This window comes from Saimiri boliviensis, chromosome 10, assembly GCF_048565385.1.
Source record: "Saimiri boliviensis isolate mSaiBol1 chromosome 10, mSaiBol1.pri, whole genome shotgun sequence".
NCBI classification, from domain to species: domain Eukaryota; kingdom Metazoa; phylum Chordata; class Mammalia; order Primates; family Cebidae; genus Saimiri; species Saimiri boliviensis.
The window spans coordinates 98,704,851-98,724,355 of record NC_133458.1 but is presented as its reverse complement, the minus strand read 5'-3'; the positions used below and the strand labels follow the sequence as shown (position 1 = coordinate 98,724,355).

General features: G+C 51.4%; 1 long non-coding RNA gene across 1 annotated transcript; it reads right to left on the bottom strand.

The window, feature by feature from the left end:
* Window positions 1-1,410: 1,410 nt before the first annotated feature.
* On the bottom strand, window positions 1,411-17,252 carry LOC141580119 (uncharacterized). Its single transcript, XR_012512206.1, has 3 exons — window positions 17,039-17,252; window positions 14,395-14,684; window positions 1,411-1,496 (listed from the first exon to the last, which is right to left on the bottom strand). It is a non-coding gene; the product is annotated as an uncharacterized LOC141580119 (long non-coding RNA).
* Window positions 17,253-19,505: the final 2,253 nt, after the last annotated feature.

Here is a 19,505-nt window from a genome sequence, read left to right as displayed (position 1 = left end):
GCTTGTCAGGGGAGAGCCATCTTCTTCCTAAAGCCCCACCTGTCTGATGGCTGAGACATCTGCTTCATTTCCAGAACTCCCAGGGGGCCTTGAACGTCTTGTTATTTGCTAAAGATGCAAGCACAGATTGCCTGTACCTCCCCTCGGACCTTCCTGCCACTCCCTATAGAGCTGTCTGAAGCCTGGAAATGTTTATTTGCCTTTGGAGAAATTCTAGTTCTATCTGCCCCAGACTCATAGACTCATCAAAATTACAGTAACAGCCTGCGCTCTATAACTTTCTGGAGCCTGTTCCAGCAAGCCCCTTCTTCAAGTCTTTTTTCTCACCCCGTACAAGATGGGGAAACTGCGGCAGATGAGCTCATGAATACAAAGTGCCAGAGCTCGGGTTCAATCTTGAATCCCTGGGCCCAGGGGTTCGAGGCTTGGGTTCAACCTTAAAGTCTGAGGGATTTAAGGTTGATGTGGGAAGTGTTCTGTTTGACACCCCCTACCCCGGTGTGTGGGGGGTTGGTCCGGTATTGCCTGGAGAGCCCCAGTTTTCGCCCGCTGACCTGACGCATTTGTGGCTAGTGTTCTCTTTAACTGCAAAGTGTGCTTTAGGAGAGAAGTTCTGTGCTCACCCTGTTCACCTGCACCCTGAGGAAGCTCTGAGAACAGCACGAAGCCTCCGATACACGCTGAAGAAAGCCGGCTCTAGGATGTGCCTGCCAGCAGGAGGAGCTGCGAGCATCTACATCCACATGTAGACATATTTGTACACATACGTTCAGATACAAACATCCATATATATACACGTCTTTACACACATCTGCACACTCGTCTGTATACACACATTCATACACATGTCTACATGTACACACATCCATATCCACACATTCATACACACATATCTGTATTTCCATATATCTGTATACATACACATCTACACACATCCACGTACAGATACATCTGTATACAGATGCATGCACATACATACACATCTGCACACATGTCGGTGGGGATCAGGGAAACATAGCATTAAGTAGTGATGGTCTGGCAATAGCGAGTATTGTTTGGACATCTTTTGGGTGAACTGACCAGCTAGTGGCTATCAGAGGGGTTTGTGGGGTGTGTCTGCAGCTTGTTGGGGTCATCAAACATGGTATTTATTGTTGCACATGTCTTTTCTAGAGGATCTCCCATGCAGGGCTCTGGAGTGTAATGAGCTGTCCCCGTGGCCCACCTGCCAGTGTCTGCACCAGTGACCAACAAAGTTCTGGCTTCACAGGACTCACGGACTTTGGATTGTACTGTAAGAAACGCTAGTGTGCCATCATTGGAAGTGTCTGGTCACCACGTGGAGATCCGTTGCCAGCGGCAGGTTGGGAGCCGGGGGAGCCGGGAGGATGTTTCAGTCAGACAGGCTCGATGACCAGGGCTGGCGCTGGTGGGCAGCGGAGATGGCAGATGGGGTGGACTCTAGTCACGTTCCATAGTGATGGCCGACAGAGTTTCTGATAGATCCAACGAGGGGGTTGTCAGTGAGAGAAGAGTAGTCCTTTGTGTTTATGTCTGAGTTTATAACACAGGTTTCTAATTTTGAGAAATCCCGAGTTTAAAAAATTCGGGAAGGGCTGGGCATAGTGGTTCCCACCTGTAATCTCAGCACTTTGGGAGGCCAAGGCGGGCGGATCACTTGGGCTCAGGAGTTTGAGACCAGCCTCGCCAACATGGTGAAACCTGGTCTCTACTAAAAATACAAAAATTAGCTGGGCACTGTGGTGTGCATTTGTCATCCCAGCTACTTGGGAGGCTGAGGCAGGAGAATCACTTGAACCCAGAGACGAAGTTTGCATTGAACCAGGATCCTGCCACTGCCCTCCAGCCTGGGTGACAGAGTGAGACTCTATCTCAAGGAAAATCAAAACCGGGGAAGGATCAGCATACAAAGCCATTAGTTGGGCTGTCTCCTGCCCTCTCTCCAGTCCCAGCTTGTGTGATCATGGCTGGGCTTGCTGGCCAAGCCTGTCATTCCGGGTGACACCACGGTCTTTTCAGGACTGGAGACATGCAGCCACCCATGGTCGGCAAGGCTGAGTGGTTCCAGGAGCAGCTGGAGATGAAACTGGTCATGGGGGCAGCCCTGTCATCTTTACAGGGAACCTCACGCAGCAGGCAGGCTGCAAGCTGGCCTCTCTGCATCACTGAGCCATCTGCTGAGTGACCAAGCCCACCTGACAGGTAGGCTATGAAACCCCTTGTGCCCCATCTCCCCTGTGGCCAGGCTAGGGTGTGGGCCAAATGCCTCCTGATGGTCCTCATCAGCCCAGCCTCTCAATATCAACAACCCATCTAAGGACAGACGTAGGCTCAGTGAGCCCCCAGAACCTCCCCAACCTCCAACTGCCCCCACAAACCTTAAAATAGCAGCTTTAGGGCAGTTTTTATTCTCACCCATGGTCAGAAACATGTAACATTTTGACCTAAAATACACAGGGCATTTAAAACACACACCCAGGCTGAGCAGGCGCTGGCCCGGTGCCAGAGCCAGGGCGGTGGCACCTGGGCGTGCCGCTTATGTGTTCTGAATGATTCCAAGGTAAGGACAGGAGCTGAAGCTGGGGGCACTTGGAGCAGTGGCTGTTGACCACCTCATGTGGGTGTTTGGGAGTCATAACAGCTGGCCCAGTTCCACCTGTGTGTTCTGGATGACCTTCAGTGTTGCAGAAGCAGAAGCTTCAGAAGGTGAAATTTATCCAACAACCTATGAGGTGTGGTTAATTCTTTTGTCATCTGTCCTATTTGATTTTGTTTCATTCTCTTTTTTTTGAGACAGTCTCACAGTGTTGCTGGGACTGGATGCAATGGTGCAATCTTGGCTCACCACAGCCTCTGTCTCCTGGGTTCAAGCGATTCTCCTGCATCAGCCTCCTGAGTAGCTGAGATTACAGGTGCCCACCACCACACCTGGTTATTTATTTATTTTGTATTTTTGTAGAGACAGGCTTTCACTGTGTTGGCCAGGCTGGTTTCAAACTTCTGACCTCAGGAAATCTGCCTGCCTTGGCATCCCAAAGTGCTGGGATTACAGGCATGAGCCACTGTGCCCAGCCTCATTCTACTTTATTCTTGGGCCAAGCACAGTGTCCCATGCCTATAATCCCAGAACTTTGGGAAGCCAAGGCAGGAGGATTGCTCAAGTCCAGGAGCTCAAGATCAGCCTGGACAACATAGACCCCTGTTTCTAAAATATATGTATACACACACACACACACGCCAAGGTGGCGGCACAAGTCTGTAGTTCCAGCTACTACTTGGGAGGCTGAGGTGGGAGGATCAAATGAGCCTGAGAGGTCAAGGCTGCAGTGAGCCGTGATCAGGCCTGTCTGTGGGCTGTTGTGCAGGGCACAGGTGTTGACTCTTCAATGAGCCCCCCAACCCCAAGGCCCCTGGCATATCCCGAGTCCCCTCTTAGCCTGGGGCTCAGGGTGTTGGTCCTTGGGGGCTGACCCTTTCTCCTGCCTGCTCTCTGTCCCGCAGCACTGCTGGAAAGGAAGGAGGAGGATGGACACTGGGCGGCCACACTGGGTGCCGAGCTCGTCGTGTCAGGACTGGCGGGGCTGTGTGCCCTTAGCCTGCTGCAGCAGCGAGGCCGGCTCTGGACCAACTCCCTGAGGATCCAGTGCAGCCTGCTGGGTAAGGCACTGAATGTCTGGCTGTGGGGCAGTTGGAGGTGGCAGGGTCTGCCCTGTTTCTTGAGGCTGTGGCTCTGCAGGCTAAGATATGCTGTCACCACAGGATTTTCCATTAGTCATTCTGTGGGCTCTGAGTAGGACTTAGTACCTGCTCATTTAAAACAACAACAACAAAAAGGTGTGTTTGCTGAGGGGACATTCATCCCTCTCTTAAGGCCTCCCCAAGAACAGGTTCTAATGGAGTGACAGGTGAAGCAGACCACAGGGCTGGGAGGACACGGCTGAGGCCAGGCTGGGCTGGGCCCTCCTCCTCTTGGAGCCCTGGTGGAGGGCTGCCTGGCAGAGGGGGGCAGGGATCCGTTGATCAATCTTCACAGCTCAGGCAAAGCAGCCAGCGCACCAGTGCAGCACCGGCCAGAGGCTGCCGACAGAGAGTGGCTTAGATGGCGCTTACCAGCTGGAGCTGGGCCATGAGCTCCACAGCACACAGATCCCGGCCTCAGCCACAAGGTAGGGTGCCCGGGCCAGGTGGGACATCCAGAGAGAGCACCAGAGTCTGGCAAGGTGATCTGAGTACCCTGAGCTCTTTCCTAAAGAGATGAACTTTCTCCCAATAGCATAGCCACATAGGACAGCTGGAACTCAGCCTTGGTGACTTTCCCTTTTGCATCTCCAACCCCACGTCCTCAGAAGTAAGAAACGCTTGTCACAGTGCCAAGGACTGGAAGGAGGGCTTGGGAAACAGATTTTCTTTTTTTTTTTTTTTTTTTTTTTTTTTGAGACGGAGTTTCGCTCTTGTTACCCAGGCTGGAGTGCAATGGCGCGATCTCGGCTCACCGCAACCTCCGCCTCCTGGGTTCAAGCAATTCTCCAGCCTCAGCCTCCTGAGTAGCTGGGATTACAGGCACGTGCCACCATGCCCAGCTAATTTTTTGCACTTTTAGTAGAGACGGGGTTTCACCATGTTGACCAGGATGGTCTCGATCTCTCGACCTCGTGATCCACCCGCCTCGGCCTCCCAAAGTGCTGGGATTACAGGCTTGAGCCACCGCGCCCGGCCGGGAAACAGATTTTCAATCATAAAAATGCATTTTGGAAACAGCAGTTCACTTAGTTTTTCCCAGAGCGGGGGTCCTTTTGCTGAGTTAGGAATCACGGTGTGCTCAGCTGCTGAACAGGTGGTAGTTCTTCTATAGCACGCATTTAACCTTATACATATTTTTTTCTTTTCACATCCAGTCCTGCAAATGGTGGTGGCTTATTTATTTTTTTTCTCGCTGTGTCACCAGGCTGGAGTGCAGTGGCATAATCTCAGCTCACTGCAACCTCTGCCTCCCGTATTCAAGTGATTCTCCTGCCTCAGCCTCCCAAGTAGCTGGGACCACAGGCATGCACCACAATGCTTGGCTCATTTTTGTATTTTAGAAGAGATGGGGCTTCACCATTTTGGCCAGGATGGTCTTGATCTCTTGCCCTTGTGATCCACTGGCCTCAGCCTCCGAAAGTGCTGGGATTATAAGTGTGAGCCACGGTGCCTGACCCAACCTTCTTTTTTTCATGGGCTTCTGTCTTATTCTTACAAGGTCTCCAAGCTAATATTCCTTATGCCTGCTGCCTCAGTTTCTTCAGTCTTCTGCCTGCTTTCTTTTGCGTGTACAGCCTTGTTTCTGTGACGCTTACTGCCACAGGGTCTCTTTCTGGTTCCACGATGAGCTCTTTGTGGCCGCATGGTCCTTAAATGCTCACAGCGGCTGCCTTGACTGTCCTCCTGGCAGGACTAGGAACTTCTGGCCTCTCCACCATCTGGGGCTAAGTAAGACCGTGCCCCATGCCAGGGTAGGTGTCCCTCTGACTGGCTATTGAATGCCCTCTCTATATCCTCTCTGCTGTGCCAGAGTCCCATGGCCACCCAAAGGGCAGTGAATTTGAAAGAGTGCTCCATGACTCGGCCCACTGTGCTGTTCACAGCTGTCATTGACTACAGTGAGAGAAAGCAGGAATGTCGGCACAGGGAAGGGGGCCAGGGCGGAGTCCAGGGGGAACCAGGGCCAGCACCCAGTGTCCTCTCCCAGTCCAGCGCCTTCACATGGGAGGCACTTGGCTGTCCCAGCACTATGTCACCCAGGGTATTTAGTGGGGCTGCCTAATTGGCAGGTGCTGCTTGGCTCAGAGCACACTGTCAGACTCCTAGGAGGCAAGCAGGGGTTCAGCATAAACCCCGTTTGTGCAAACAGTTCAGGTGCAGAGAGCCTCGTATCACTTCTAGGAGTGGGGAAAACCCCCAATCCAAGTTCCCAGACAACTTGTAAGCAGGCCATGCAGAGGCGGCTCGGGTTTACTGTAACAACTCACCTGCAATCTTCAGTGCCTTCTACTCTATTTCTTTTCCCCCACTTCCCCCACCATTTTAATCCCAGGAACAGGCCCTATCTCCTCCAGACCTGGGCTGGGCCTCTGAGCTCCCCAGAGGCCTCATGGTGGGTGGTGGCTGCCTTTTGCAGGGCCCCTGGCCACACTGAAGAACGCCTTCCTGGAAGTGATGCTGCAGCCCCTGGAGGAGGTGTGGTGGGAGTAGGCAGAGGAGGCCATGTGGTGGCTACAGGCCTGGGTTTCCGGGATGCCAGTCAACCGGGGTCCCAGGCCCATTAGGGTGGCCCGAGGGGCCGTGAAAGGCACCCTGGAGCTGGAGACTGAGGGCAAGGATGGGGCGTGGCTGGCAGTTGAGGACAACAGAGACAGCTCTCTCTGTCCCCTCCCTCTCCAGGTGGCCCATTCGATGCTGTCCGGGGCTGAGGCCACATTCTCACGGGCACTGAAGAGGCTCTGCAAGCCCCTGCTGGACCTGTATGACCTCATAACCAGGTAATGCAGGGTTGGGAGTGGCGCATCCGGCCTTCCTGCCACGTATCAGGCGCAATGCTGAATGCGTCGACACGCTCTGACTCACTGACTCCTCTGACTGCCCCATTTCACAGGAGAGAAAGCTGGGGTTTCTTCCTTACTCCACGGAGACCTCACGAGCATGGTCCCAGTGCAGGCAGGATTTTAGGAGCTGCTGCAGAGGGCCACCGTGGGCCAGGCGGACCCCTGCCTTCAGGAAGCTCAGTTTTACTCAGAGACAGACACGAAGCATGAGAAATCTACAGCAGGGTGTGCACCGCTCCCTGCAGAGAACCTGAGAGTCACCTCTTAAGCAGGCCGTTCTTCTCTGTCACATTTCCTTGTTTTGTTTTGTAATTTTTTTTTTTTTTTTTTAGATGGAGTCTCACTCTGTCTCAGTGGTGTGATCTCAGCTCATTGCAGCCTCTGCCACCTATGTTCAAGTGATTCTCCTGCCTCAGCCCTCTGAGTTGCTGGGATTACAGGTGTGTGCACTACTATACCTGGCTAATTTTTTGCATTTTTAGTAGAGACAGGGTTTTGCCACTCCAGGCTGGTGTCAAACTCCTGACCTTCAGTGATGCAACTCCTTTGGTCTTCCAAAGTGTTGGGACTACAGGCATGAGCCACCACTCCTGGCCTGTTTTGTAATCTTTTACAAACACATAAAAGCCCTTCTTTCTTGCAGGCTGTGCAGAAGATGACCACAGGCTGGGTGTGGCCCACTGCCCATCGTTTACCACTACTGAGCCATACATTAGGTGGCAAATGCTAAGAAGGGACATTGTTGAGATGGTGGGCAGAGGAACCTGTGGTGTGGCCATGGCCAGTGTTGAGAAGGTACAGTCTGAGCAAGAGCCATGGGGCCAGTGTGGGAACAGAGCTGCAGGTGGGGGCACCACTGCACAGAGGCCTGGGAGAGAGATGTGCCTGGCCTGTTTTTGAGATGGAGTCTCGTACTCTGTCACCCTGGCTGGAGTGCTGTGGTGTGATCTCAGCTCACTGCAACCTCTGTCAAATTCAAGTGATTCTCCTGCCTCAGCCTCCCAAGTAGCTGGGATTACAAGCATTCATCACCATACCTGGCTAATTTTTGTGTTTTTAGTAGAGACGGGGTTTCACTATATTTGCCAGGCTGGTCTCAGAATCCTGGGCTCCAGAGACTCGGTGCTGGGATTACAGGCATGAGCCACCTTGCCTGGCCTGTATGAATAGCAAGGTGGTGGGGCTGATGTAACTGGGAGGGACTGGGAGGTCCCAAGGCTTGGGTGGTGAGGGGAGGACTCTGGCTTCTGCTCTGACCTAGGAAGGATGTAACACAAATTTCTGCTCCTGCCATCTTGCAGTCAGAATGTAGGCTGAGGAAGGGAAGAGCTCCCAGCGCGGGGCGTTGGCTTGGTTGAAGAATCGCCTGTCTGGTTATTCGCCTACCTGGTGAGTGGGATCTGGTGGGAATGCCAAACAACTGGATTCAACTGGCAGTGAGGGTGTTGAAGCTGCTTCCTGCCCACAGCTGCAGGGCCTCTGAGCTCCCTAAAAGGTAAGTGAGGCTACCTGTCCCCCCACCTCACTGGCCCATCAACAACAGAATGTGCAATGTTCCTCTTCCCACTCCGCCCCCACCTGAGCCAAGATCTTAATCATTCAGATCTCACAGGCTTGAGCCTGCTCTACATATTAAGAAAGTTCCAGTCCTCCGCTCAGCTGTAGAAACTTCCTAGACCTGTTGGTCAGGCACACTGGTTCATGCCTGTAATCTCAGCACTTTGGGCAGATCACTTGAGGTCGGGAGTTCCAGCCAGCCTGGCCAACATGGTGAAACCCTGACTGTACTAAAAATTCAAAAATTAGCCAGGCATGGCAGTGAGTGCATGTAGTTCTAGCTACTCTGGGAGGCTGAGACAGGGGAATCACTTAAACCCAGGTGGCAGAGGTCACAGGTAGTCGAGATCGTACCACTATACCCAAGTTTGGGAAACAGAATGAGATTCTGTCTCAAAAACCAAAACAATTTCCTACACCTTCCAGCTCCTGTCCTTGGCATCCCCACACACAGGCCCTATGCTGCCCAAGACCCGGGGGGCAGATCAGACATGACATCAGACATCTGTGTCCTCAAAATAGGGCAGCTTGTTTCTGTCCAAGCCTCAGCCATCACCTCTACTGTCAGGCCAGCGTCTGTCCTCCTCCACCTCATTATGGGATTTCCTAGAACAAGGACAGCCCCGAGAGGCAACCCAACGATCTCCACGGCAGGGCTCTTCCTGTGGACCTGTGAGCTCCCCCTCTGCAGCCAAAAGGAGCAAGGCTCGGCTAGGCATAGCGACTTGTCCTGTGTGTTCCCTCTAGTAACTACTTAGTGGTGGTGACACTGCCACTGCTGCCTCAGGGAGGGGAGGGCAAGGATGAGCCCCTGGACATGGCCTGGGTGACCAGCTACCTGGTGGTGTAGAAGCTGCTGCGGCCACTCTGAGAGGTGTCCAAGGCCAACATGCTCTCGTATTCTACCAGCTCAGATGCCGCCGGCTGCATGATCTCTGAGAGTTTGAGTCCTGCCCCGAGCTGTGCCACCTTCCTCCCTGGGAGCCCCCTGCCCCATGGGCACAGCAGCAGACCATGCAGGGGCAGGTACTGTGGGAGCACATGGAAGCCTACAGAGGCTTGTGGCATCACAGTGCCAGGCCCAGATCTTATTGGACTTCCCAAGGTCTTATGGGACTGGAGCTGAGGCTTCTCATCCTGCTTTTCTCCAGATTATAAGGCCTGGCCCAGCAGTGCAGCCAAGGGTGGTGCTGGGATGACCGGCTCTGGGCTGCTGGGGAGCTTGCATGTGGCTCGGGTGAGTCTGCTAACCTCTGTGGACTCGGCTTCCTCCGCTGTGAAATGCAGGTAATCACGTGGCTCACTCACATGGGTAACGGGCATGTACAGTTCTTAACGCACGAGGGAGCCCCTCATGTCCATGGGCAGCCAAGGTACCCAGGCTTGACAAGGAGCGGTTTATCTTGTGTGGGACTCACAGGGAGGCCTACGGCTCCCTAGAAGCATGGGTGTAGTCAGGTCTAAGCAGCACACTGATTTTTTAGAAAACAGCCTGGTCTTGAAGTTGTGTGTGTGTCACCATGGGCTGCTCTGTGCCCTCAGTTCTGACAGCTGACCACGGCGCTGGTAGTGCCTCCCTTGGGATGCTGACCCTGGCCAACAGGTGTCTGGCTGTGCACGATGGATGGTGCTTTCCCGCCATGGGCACGGGCACCCCCAAGGCACGGCTCAGGGGCCATGCTGGCTGGACGGGTCCCACTTGCTCCTTCACAGGCCAGGTCAGCAGGACACTGCTGTTATGTTTGAGGGAGCCATTGGCCATCCACTTAAACAGTCCATGCTTTTCTCTCCGTGGCCTCCCCCACCCCCACCCCCACCAGTAGCTTCCTTGAGATTAAATGGATGACTGGTATGATTTTTTTTGAGACTAGATCTCACTCTGTTGTCATGGTTGGAGTGCAGTGGTGCGATCTCGGCTCCCTACACCCTTGACCTCCTGGGTTCAAGTAATCCTCCTGCGTCAGCCCCGCCAAGTGCTGGGATGGCTTAGCGCCACCATGCCTGGCCGATGTGTGAAATTTAAGTGCACCATTCAGTGGCTTCTAGTTTATTCAGAGCGGTGCATGCCTCACCACAATCGATTTTATAACGTTTTTATCATCCGCAGCTGCCAGCCTGCCTGCTGTGTCTAAGGCTGTGCCTGCTGTGGACATCTGATGTAAACAGAGGTATGACTGTGGCCTCTGAGCCAGGCTTTGTTACTTAGCACAGCAGTTTTGTAGCGGTTCTGGGGACTCCATTCCTCGTTAGGGCTGAATTGGTCCATAGCCCTTCAGCTCATGTCATCCTGAAGCAGGTGAGGGATCGCTGGGCCGCTGGCTGCTGCACAAGGAGAGGGGGACTCTTGGCCTCAGGGCAGGCTAAGCTGGGGCTCTAGGCAGTGGGGTGCCCAGCAGGCATTGGGCTCCCACTGTGGTGGGTGGAGCTGGCTCCACTCACCCTGCCTTTGGGGCTGCTTCTCCCCAGACCATGCCCTGGTTGCCCGAGCCCAGCATGTGGTGACTTTTGACAGCCGGGTGTGGGACCTCAGCACCCAGTGTGGCAGCATCCTGCTGGCCCAAGACTTTGCTCACAACACATTCTCCCTGATGCTGAGTCGGACAGGCTCGGGGCTTACCGCCCTGATTGTGGAGCTGAACCACGTGACCCTCATCTTCTACCCCAGCCTGCAGGTGAGGAGGAGAGGCCCGAGCTTCCCCCGGAGACCTGTGCCTGTGGCAGGTTGCCTGGGGAGATGGCCCTTTCAAACTTGTCCCCTGGCTGTGGGTCGGCCCTCCTGCCTACCCGCTCTGGTCCACAGGCCTACAGGCTGTACAACTCCTCGCTGCCAGGGGAGAGCTGTCCAGACCTCCAGCCACTTCTTGCCATGAAAAGGAGGGACGTCCCCAGGATTGAGCTGGCCAGTGAGGATGGGGTCTCCATCTCCTGTGACGTGCCCACCGGCCTCTGCAGCCTGACTCTGGGCCTGTGGCACCACGGTGAGTCTGGGCCCTGGTGGGGTTGGCCCCACCACCGAGATCCTTTTCGGGATGCACCATTCTCAGCTTCCAGTGTGACAGGTCCCTGGGCTGTAGGCAGCTACTGTGGGTGAGATGATGGCACTGAAGTCCAGGGCTTTCTGCCCCCACCCCTGGGATATGTGGCTCCAAGGTGGATTGGCCTTTCTGTGGTCCCTCTGCCAAGGAACATAAAGGGTGGGCCTGGATTCTGGCCACTCGAGCTGAGGCCATGGGGAGGGGATGGGGGCGGGGGGAGACACATGCTGTCCTTAGACCCTGTGCTTTCTCTCCTGCCTTTGATGAGGGTATGGAGCCAGAGCCCTGCTCTGGGAGACTGGGGTGGAGGTGGCAGGATTCTACCACTTCTCAGTGTGCCTCAGGTTTGTCTCTCATACAGGTCCCCAGGGGGAGGATCATGGGCTCTCAGGACCTCCTCAGCTTCCCTCCTCCCCACAGGCATATCCGCTGGCCTTCTGGGCACCAACGACAATAAAGCAGGCAATGAGCTGATGTTGCCGGACAGCTCTGTGGCCTGCAGCGTGGAGGAGCTCAGCCTGGCCTGGCAGGTGAGCAGGTGCACCTGCCCTTCCTCCCTCTGGGTGAGGCTCTTGAGGGCTGCTGGCTGCAGAGTCCCAGGAGAGGCAGGTGCCCTGCTGGCTCTGCAGAGGTCTTTGCAGACCCAGGGTTGGGGGAGTCTCCTGCTGAGGCCGATGTAGGTGGGGGAGCCACATGGTCCAGCGGGAGGCCTACATCTTGTGTCTGTCCCGCCAGGTGGATGGTGACTGTAGGGCCGCCGAGACGACTCAGCCAACCTGCCCAGGACAGAGCCCCACCTGCCTGGCCTTCTTCCAGGGCCCCGGCTCCAGCTTGGGGAACTGCTTCTGGGTGGTGAGTGTGAGCCTGGGCCCCGGGACACAGAAAGCCCCTTCCCCAGTCTACCCTGGGGAGTGGCATGGAGGAGGGGCCTGAGATAGAGTGGGTGGGTGGCCCTGATTTCAGGTGGACCCTGCACCATTCCTCAGCCTGTGTGTGCAGGACCCCTGTGGCATTGGGGAGCTCCAGCTTGCCTGCACTCTGGGGACTGCCTACATCCACCTGTATGCCTGCAGCTTCATGTCCCTGACCCCTCCTCCACCGTGCGGTAAGCTGCCCAGCTGGCTGGCACTCTGCCCCCCACCCCCACCCCCGTCTGCCTTCCAGCCGGAGGGAAAACCCATGTCTCTCTCTTGCCAGGGAGGACAAATAATTGGCATTCAAGGAGCTAAGAGTAGAAACAAAACATTTGCAGCCCGACACAGCTTGGATGTGTGTCCCCTCCAAATCTCATGTTTGTTAGAGGGGGTACCTCCCTCATGGATGGCTTAGCACCCTCTGTTTGGTGAAGCATGACTTCTTGCTCTATTACTTCCCATAAGAGCAGTTTGTTTATAAAGAGCCTGGCCCCTCCTCTCTCTCTTTGCACCCCCTGCTGTTTCTGCCATGATCATAAGCTTCCCGAGGCCTCACCAGAAGCCAAGCAGATGCCGGTGCTGTGCTTCTACGGCCTGTAGAACTGTGAGTTAATTAATTATATCTTTTATTTATGAACTGTCCAGGCTGGAGTGTAGAGGCACAATTTTGCCTCATGTCAACTTCCCCCTCCCAGATTCAAGCAACACTCCTACCTCAGCCTCCCCAAAATACAGTCAGGTATTTTTGTAGAGATGGTGCTTTGCCGTGTTGGCCAGGTTGGTCCTGACTTCCTGACCTCTGGTGATCCACCTGCCTCGGCCTCCCAAAGTGCTGGGATGACAGGTGTGAGCCACCATGCCCAGCCTCACTAGGAATTTGAATGTACACTCCCATTTAGAGAAAATGCTCAGCCCCTGTTTTTCCTCTGCTCTCATAGTGCAAAAATCATCATCAACACAGAAGATGACTTCTGTGAGCAAATGTGTGGGGGTTTGTCCCCACTACCAGGGTGGACCTCTAATTCAGTTCTAACAGTAGCTACCTTGAGATTCTCTAGCCCATGCTGCATACGATTGCTACAGCCAAAGCCCCACTAAAAGGGCACAGAGAGAGGTCAGTATCAACAAGAGGGGTGGAAAATATGACAAAGGGAGGATGAAATGAGAGGATCCAACGCGTCTCAAAGAAATTCCAGGCCGGCTGTGGTGGCTCATCCCTGTAATCCTAGCACTTGGAAGGCCAAGATGAGTGGATCACCTAAGGTCAGGAGTTTGAGACCAACCTGGCCAACATGGTGAAAACCCATGTCTACTAAAAATACAAAAATTAGCCAGGAATGGTGGTATGTGCCTTTAATTCCAGCTACTTGGGAGGCTGAGGCAGGAGAAATGCTTGAACCCAGAAGGTGGAGGTGGCAGTGAGCCAAGATCTTGCCTCTGCACTCCAGGCTGGTGACAGAATGAGAGTCTCTCAATAAAAATTCCAGAATGAAAATAGAGACAGGACCCAGGACCCTTTAGAGTCAGGAGGCACAATCCCCAATACAATAAATCCATCCATACCTAGACCCATCCAAACACAATTGCAGAAAAGACAAAGAAGAGGTCCTAAAAGCTACTGAGGAGGGTGGAAAGAAGGAAGAACATGTTGACAATTGCTTTCCCACCCGCAGCAACAGAAGACAGTGGAGTAAGAGAAAGCAAGCATGAGGTTAGAGATGATCCCCAGCTCAACTATTACTGAATGAAATAACCTCTCAGCACCGATCTGTCTAGAGATCTCTTTACCACAAACGGACACTTTCTCAAGGGACACATGCCCATGTTCATTTACGTACGTCTGTGTCTCCTCTCCTGCTACAGTGGCAGAGTATCTGCAAGGGAGACCACATCTTTGCTCTCTGAAAGACTCAATTAGGAAGATGGAGAGACAAGCTACAGGTTGGGAAAAAACCAATTGGTGGTTTACAAACCACCAATCAGACCAAGGACTCATCTATCTCCAGAGACTCATCTCCAGAATGCATAAAGAACTCAAAGCTCAAAAGTAGGCCAGGTACAGTGGCTTACGCTTGTATTTCTAGCACTCTTGGAGGCTGAGGTGAGATGGCTTGAACCCGGGAGGTCAAGGCTACAGTGAGCCATGATTACACTCCTGCACTCCTGGCTGCATGACAGAGTGAGGCCTTGTCTCACAAAACAAAACCTCCAAAGTAAAAAATGGGAAATAATGCATGAACAATATTTTCACTCCCAATCATAGAGAAACAAAGTAGTGCTACACACCTGAGCTCCGGTGAGTTCCGGCACGGGTTGGTGAGTTGCAGGGATTCTGCAGCATAAAGCATTAGTTGAACATCCAAATGGCCAGGTTGTTATTTCAGCATCCACTGATGAGTGCATTATAAAAAGCACTGTCCTAGTGCCCAAAAGGTGGTGGCTGATAAGAAAAAAGTGAGGCTCAGGGGCAGGAATCAAGGTCACGGCCTACCAACCAGATCCTCTCGGGAAGCAGCATTCGACTCATGAAGTGCCAAGACAGGAGATGGTGTCGCTCCGGTGGAAGCTTGGACAATCTGGAATCAAGCAGAAGCACTCATTGTTCTGACTGTGTCAATACAAAACCGTCAGCTACTACAGCGATGAACAGAACATCTGGGACGACAGGCAACTCAGAAGATTTACAGCCACAGGGTAACAATGGAGTCTTATCTGCAGTTAAGGTCCTCTGTATTCCTGTTAGGGTTTATTTATTTTTTTGAGACAGAGTCTTGCTCTCTCACTCAGGCTGAAGTGCAGTGGAGCAATCTCAGCTCACTGCAACCTTCTCCTCCCGGGTTCCAGCAATTCTCCTACCTCAGCCTCCCGAGGAGCTGGGATTACAGCCATGTGCCACCACGTCCCGCTAATTTTTTTGTGTTTTTAGTGGAGACGGGGTTGCACCATGTTGGCCAGTATGGTCTCAAACGTCGGACCTCATGATCCGTCTGCCTTGGCCTCCCAATGTGCTGGGATTCCAGGTGGGAGCCACCGTGTCTGGCCAGCTTTACTTGTTTTAAATCAAGGGCTAAATTCTTCCCCTCTCTTGGACACCGGTGAAGTATTTAAGAAAAGCACTCACCAATTACAGTTAACATTTGAAGGACAAATTTAAAGGTGGTTATAAGTTACAAAATAAAGGCGTCTTATGAACTCTCATAAGAAAAAAAGAACATTAAGACACTTTTTGCTATCTTTTTGGGATAGGGTCTTGCTCTGTCCTCCAGGCTGGAGTACAGTGGTGCAGCCTCCCAAGTAGTTGGGATTACAGGCGTCCACCACCGTGTTTTTGTCTTTTTAGTAGAGACGGGGTTTCACCATGTTGGCCAGGCTGGTCTCAAACTTCTGAGCTCATGTGATCCTTCCACCTATCACCTGACCAGAGAAATTAAGACATTCTCAGATAAACAAAAGCTGAGACAGTTCATTACATTGGGACCTGTCGTGCAAGAAGTGCTAAAGGGAGTTCAAGTCAAAACAAAAAGATGCTAGGTGGACATTTGAAGCCACATATAAAGACCTGTATTATTGAAATTTTGATTCACATCTGTGATTTTAATTATTTTACTGGATTTAAAAGAGGCGTAACCATAAGCCTATGTTAAATATGTAATTTATTTTAAAAAATTAGGCATGGTGGCATGCACCTGCAGTCTCGGCTATGGAGGATCACTTCATTCTGGGGGCTTCAGGTTACAATGAGCTATGACAGTGATACTGCACTCCAGCCTGGGTGACAGAATGAGACCCTCTCTCTAAAATATAGATAGACTTTGTAATGAAAACATAGGACGGGGTAGAGCTGTCGAGGAGTTGAATATTTGGTATGTGATTGAACTTAGTAGTTTAAAATCAATTGCCAAATACATCTTCAGGATGTATTACGTAATCCTCATGGTAATTACAAAGAAAATATCTATAGAATGTACACAAAAGGAAGTAAGAAGGGATTCTAAGTGTATCACGCAAAAAAAAAAAAAAAAGAGAAAGAAAAATTAAACACAAAGGCAGGCAGAAGGAAGGAAATGAGAAAGAAAATAAACCATAAGCCATGCAGAAAACAATCCACACAGTGGCACCTAAAAGCCCCGTAAATGGTGTGCTGGAGTCCTCCCAGAACAACTGCTCACCTTAGTCCCTGGCTGTGGGCCTCATGGCACAGTCACCCACCAGGCTATTGAGTTTCATCAGATGATAATCTTTAAAAGTGAAAATTATTTCCACAATCTAAAGACAGTAAGAGACTTACACATAGGATGACAAAAAAGATACTCCGTGGAAATGGTAACTGAGAAAAGGAGGGAGGAGCTAGATTAATCTCAGACTAAGTAGACTTAAGGTCAGAAGCTGTTGTGAGAGATAACAACAGTCCATTCACCAAAAAGATGCAACAGTTATAAAGGTATGTGCAACGCACCTCAGAGCTCCTAAATATACGACTCAAACACTGACAGAATGAAAGAAGAAACAGTTCTATGAAACTTGTAGGAAACTTCAACACCTCGTTTATTTTTTATTTTATTTTTTATTTTATTTTTTTTTTTTTTTCCCCCAGACAGAATCTTGATTTCCCAGGCTGGAGTGCAGCTGCAACCTCCTGAATTCAAGTGATTCTCGTGCCTCAGCCTCAGAGTAGCTGGGATTACAGGTGTATGCTACCATGCCCAGCTATTTTTAGTAGAGACAGGGATTCACCACATTGGCCAGGCTGATCTTGAACTCCTGACCTCAAGCGATCCACCCACCTTGGCCTCCCAAAGTGCTGGGATTACAGGCATGAGCCTCTGTGCCTGGCCCAATAATTGACTTTCAATAATGGATACAACACCCAGACAGAGGATAAAGAAGGAAACAGAGAGCTTGAATGATACTACAGACAAATTGGACCTACCAGACACACACAGATGAGTTCACCCAAGAGCAGAATACACATTCTTCAAAGTACATGTGGAACGTTCTCTGGGAAAGGTCATACATTAGGCCTGAAAGCAAGATTTAATACATTTTAAAGGACTGAATTCATAACGGCAGAATGAAAACTGGAATATTCACAAATCTATGGGAACTCGACAACAACTATGAATCAAAGAAAAATAAGGAAAATTATAAAGTACACTGTACATCTAGACTAGATGTACATATCTCTGCACGCTGTGCATCTAGACTAGATGTACATATCTCTGCACGCTGTACATCTAGACTAGATGTACATATCTCTGCATGCTGTACATCTAGACTAGATGCACGCTGTACATCTAGACTAGATGCACGCTGTACATCTAGACTAGATGCACGCTGTACATCTACACTAGATGCACGCTGTACATCTAGACTAGATGCACGCTGTACATCTAGACTAGATGCACGCTGTACATCTACACTAGATGTACATATCTCTGCACGCTGTACATCTAGACCAGATGTACACTGTCCATCTAGACCAGATGTACACTGTCCATCTAGACCAGATGTACATATCTATGCTGCACATCTAGACCAGGTGTACATCTCTGTCCGCTGCACATCTAGACCCGGTGTACAGCGTACACCTGGACTAGGTGTACATCTCTGTCCGCTGCACATCTAGACCCGGTGTACAGCGTACACCTGGACTAGGTGTACATCTCTGTCCGCTGCACATCTAGACCCGGTGTACAGCGTACACCTGGACTAGGTGTACATCTCTGTCCGCTGCACATCTAGACCCGGTGTACAGCGTACACCTGGACTAGGTGTACATCTCTGTCCGCTGCACATCTAGACCCGGTGTACAGCGTACACCTGGACTAGGTGTACATCTCTGGACGCTGTACAAAGTCAAAGAAAACAGCAGATTCTGGCGAGGTTGAAGAGAAAAGGGAATACTTATCACTGCTGTTGGGAGTGTAAGTTAATTCAATCATTGTGGAAAGCAGTGTGGCAATTCAATCATTGTGGAAAGCAGTGTGGCAATTCCTCAAAGAACTAAAATCAGAACTACCATTTCACCCAGCAACCCCATTATTGGGCATATACCTAGAGGAATATAAATCATTCCACCATAAAGACACATGCACATGAATGTTTATTGCAGTACTATTCACAATAGCAGAGACATGGAATCAATCCAAATGCCCATCAGTAGTAGACTGGACAAAGAAAATGTGGTACATATATACTATGGAATACTATGCAGCCATTAAAAAGCCATAAAATGTCCTTTGCAGGAACATGGATATGCAAGAGCTGGAGGCCATTATCCTTAGCAAACTAATGCAGGAATAGAAAACCAAATACCGTATATTCTCACTTACATGTGGGAGCTACATAATGAGAACCAATGTGGCAGGGTGCAGTGGCTCACACCTGTAATCCCAGCACTTTGGGAGCCCAACGTGAGTGGATCACTTGAGGTCAGGAATTCAAGACCAGCCTGGCCAACATGGTGAAACCCTGTCTCTATCGAAAACACAAAAATTAGCTGGGCATGGTGATGCACACCTGTAATCCCATCTACTCAGGAGGCTGAGGCAGGACAATTGCTTGAACCTGGGAGGTGGAGGTTGCAGTGAACTGAGATGGTGCCACTGCACTCCAGCTTCTCTCCGGCAGCCTGTGAGGCACAGCCCGCGGAGAGGCGTCGGGAGGAGCCGCCGAAGTTGGCGAGGCAGGAGCTGTCCCCGGTGTTGAAGTGTGCGGCGAGCATGTCCCAGCCGGGCTGGCCCCGAAGCAGGAGCGCGGCGGGTAAGTTTCTTTATCTTGCTTAAGGATCTCGGAGAGCTGCTGCCTGGAGACTTTCTGGGGGGAAAAGAGAAAGCGTTATCTCCCAGCAGGATTTTGCTTTTCTGTTTCTCTTGCCCAAAATTTCTTTTACAAGTTAGGATTGATTTCTGGGTTCAATAGCGGGTTATTTCATTAGGCCCATCTTTCACAGAGGTTTAAACAGTAGCTGACAAGACAGTTTACACCCTAAGGATCCCTTTTTCCAGCTTTGTACCGGCGCCGGCACCATGGGGAGAATCCTTCCTTGTTGTCTTGGAAAGGCTAGGTAAAAGAAATATCGTTTCTCGTTTTCTCCCGCGGGAATTGGGGAAAGGGCCAGAGATTCCTGCTTGTCCAAAACTTAGTTACACGTGTGAAAAGGAAGCTAGCATTTGAACCAGTCTCTTCTGAAAGGACTTGAGGTATGCAGTTAGGGGAAGACTTGCTTTTATGGTAGGCAACATAGGAGAAGTAAAAAGAGCACACAAGATTTGAAGTCAGAGGTGGAAATGCTGCTTTCATTGGCAGGATACTCCCCCTGTGCCTCCGGTTTTTCATCTGTGACACAGGATGATAATAATTCCATCTCACTAGGGAGCTGGAAAATCTGACCACAC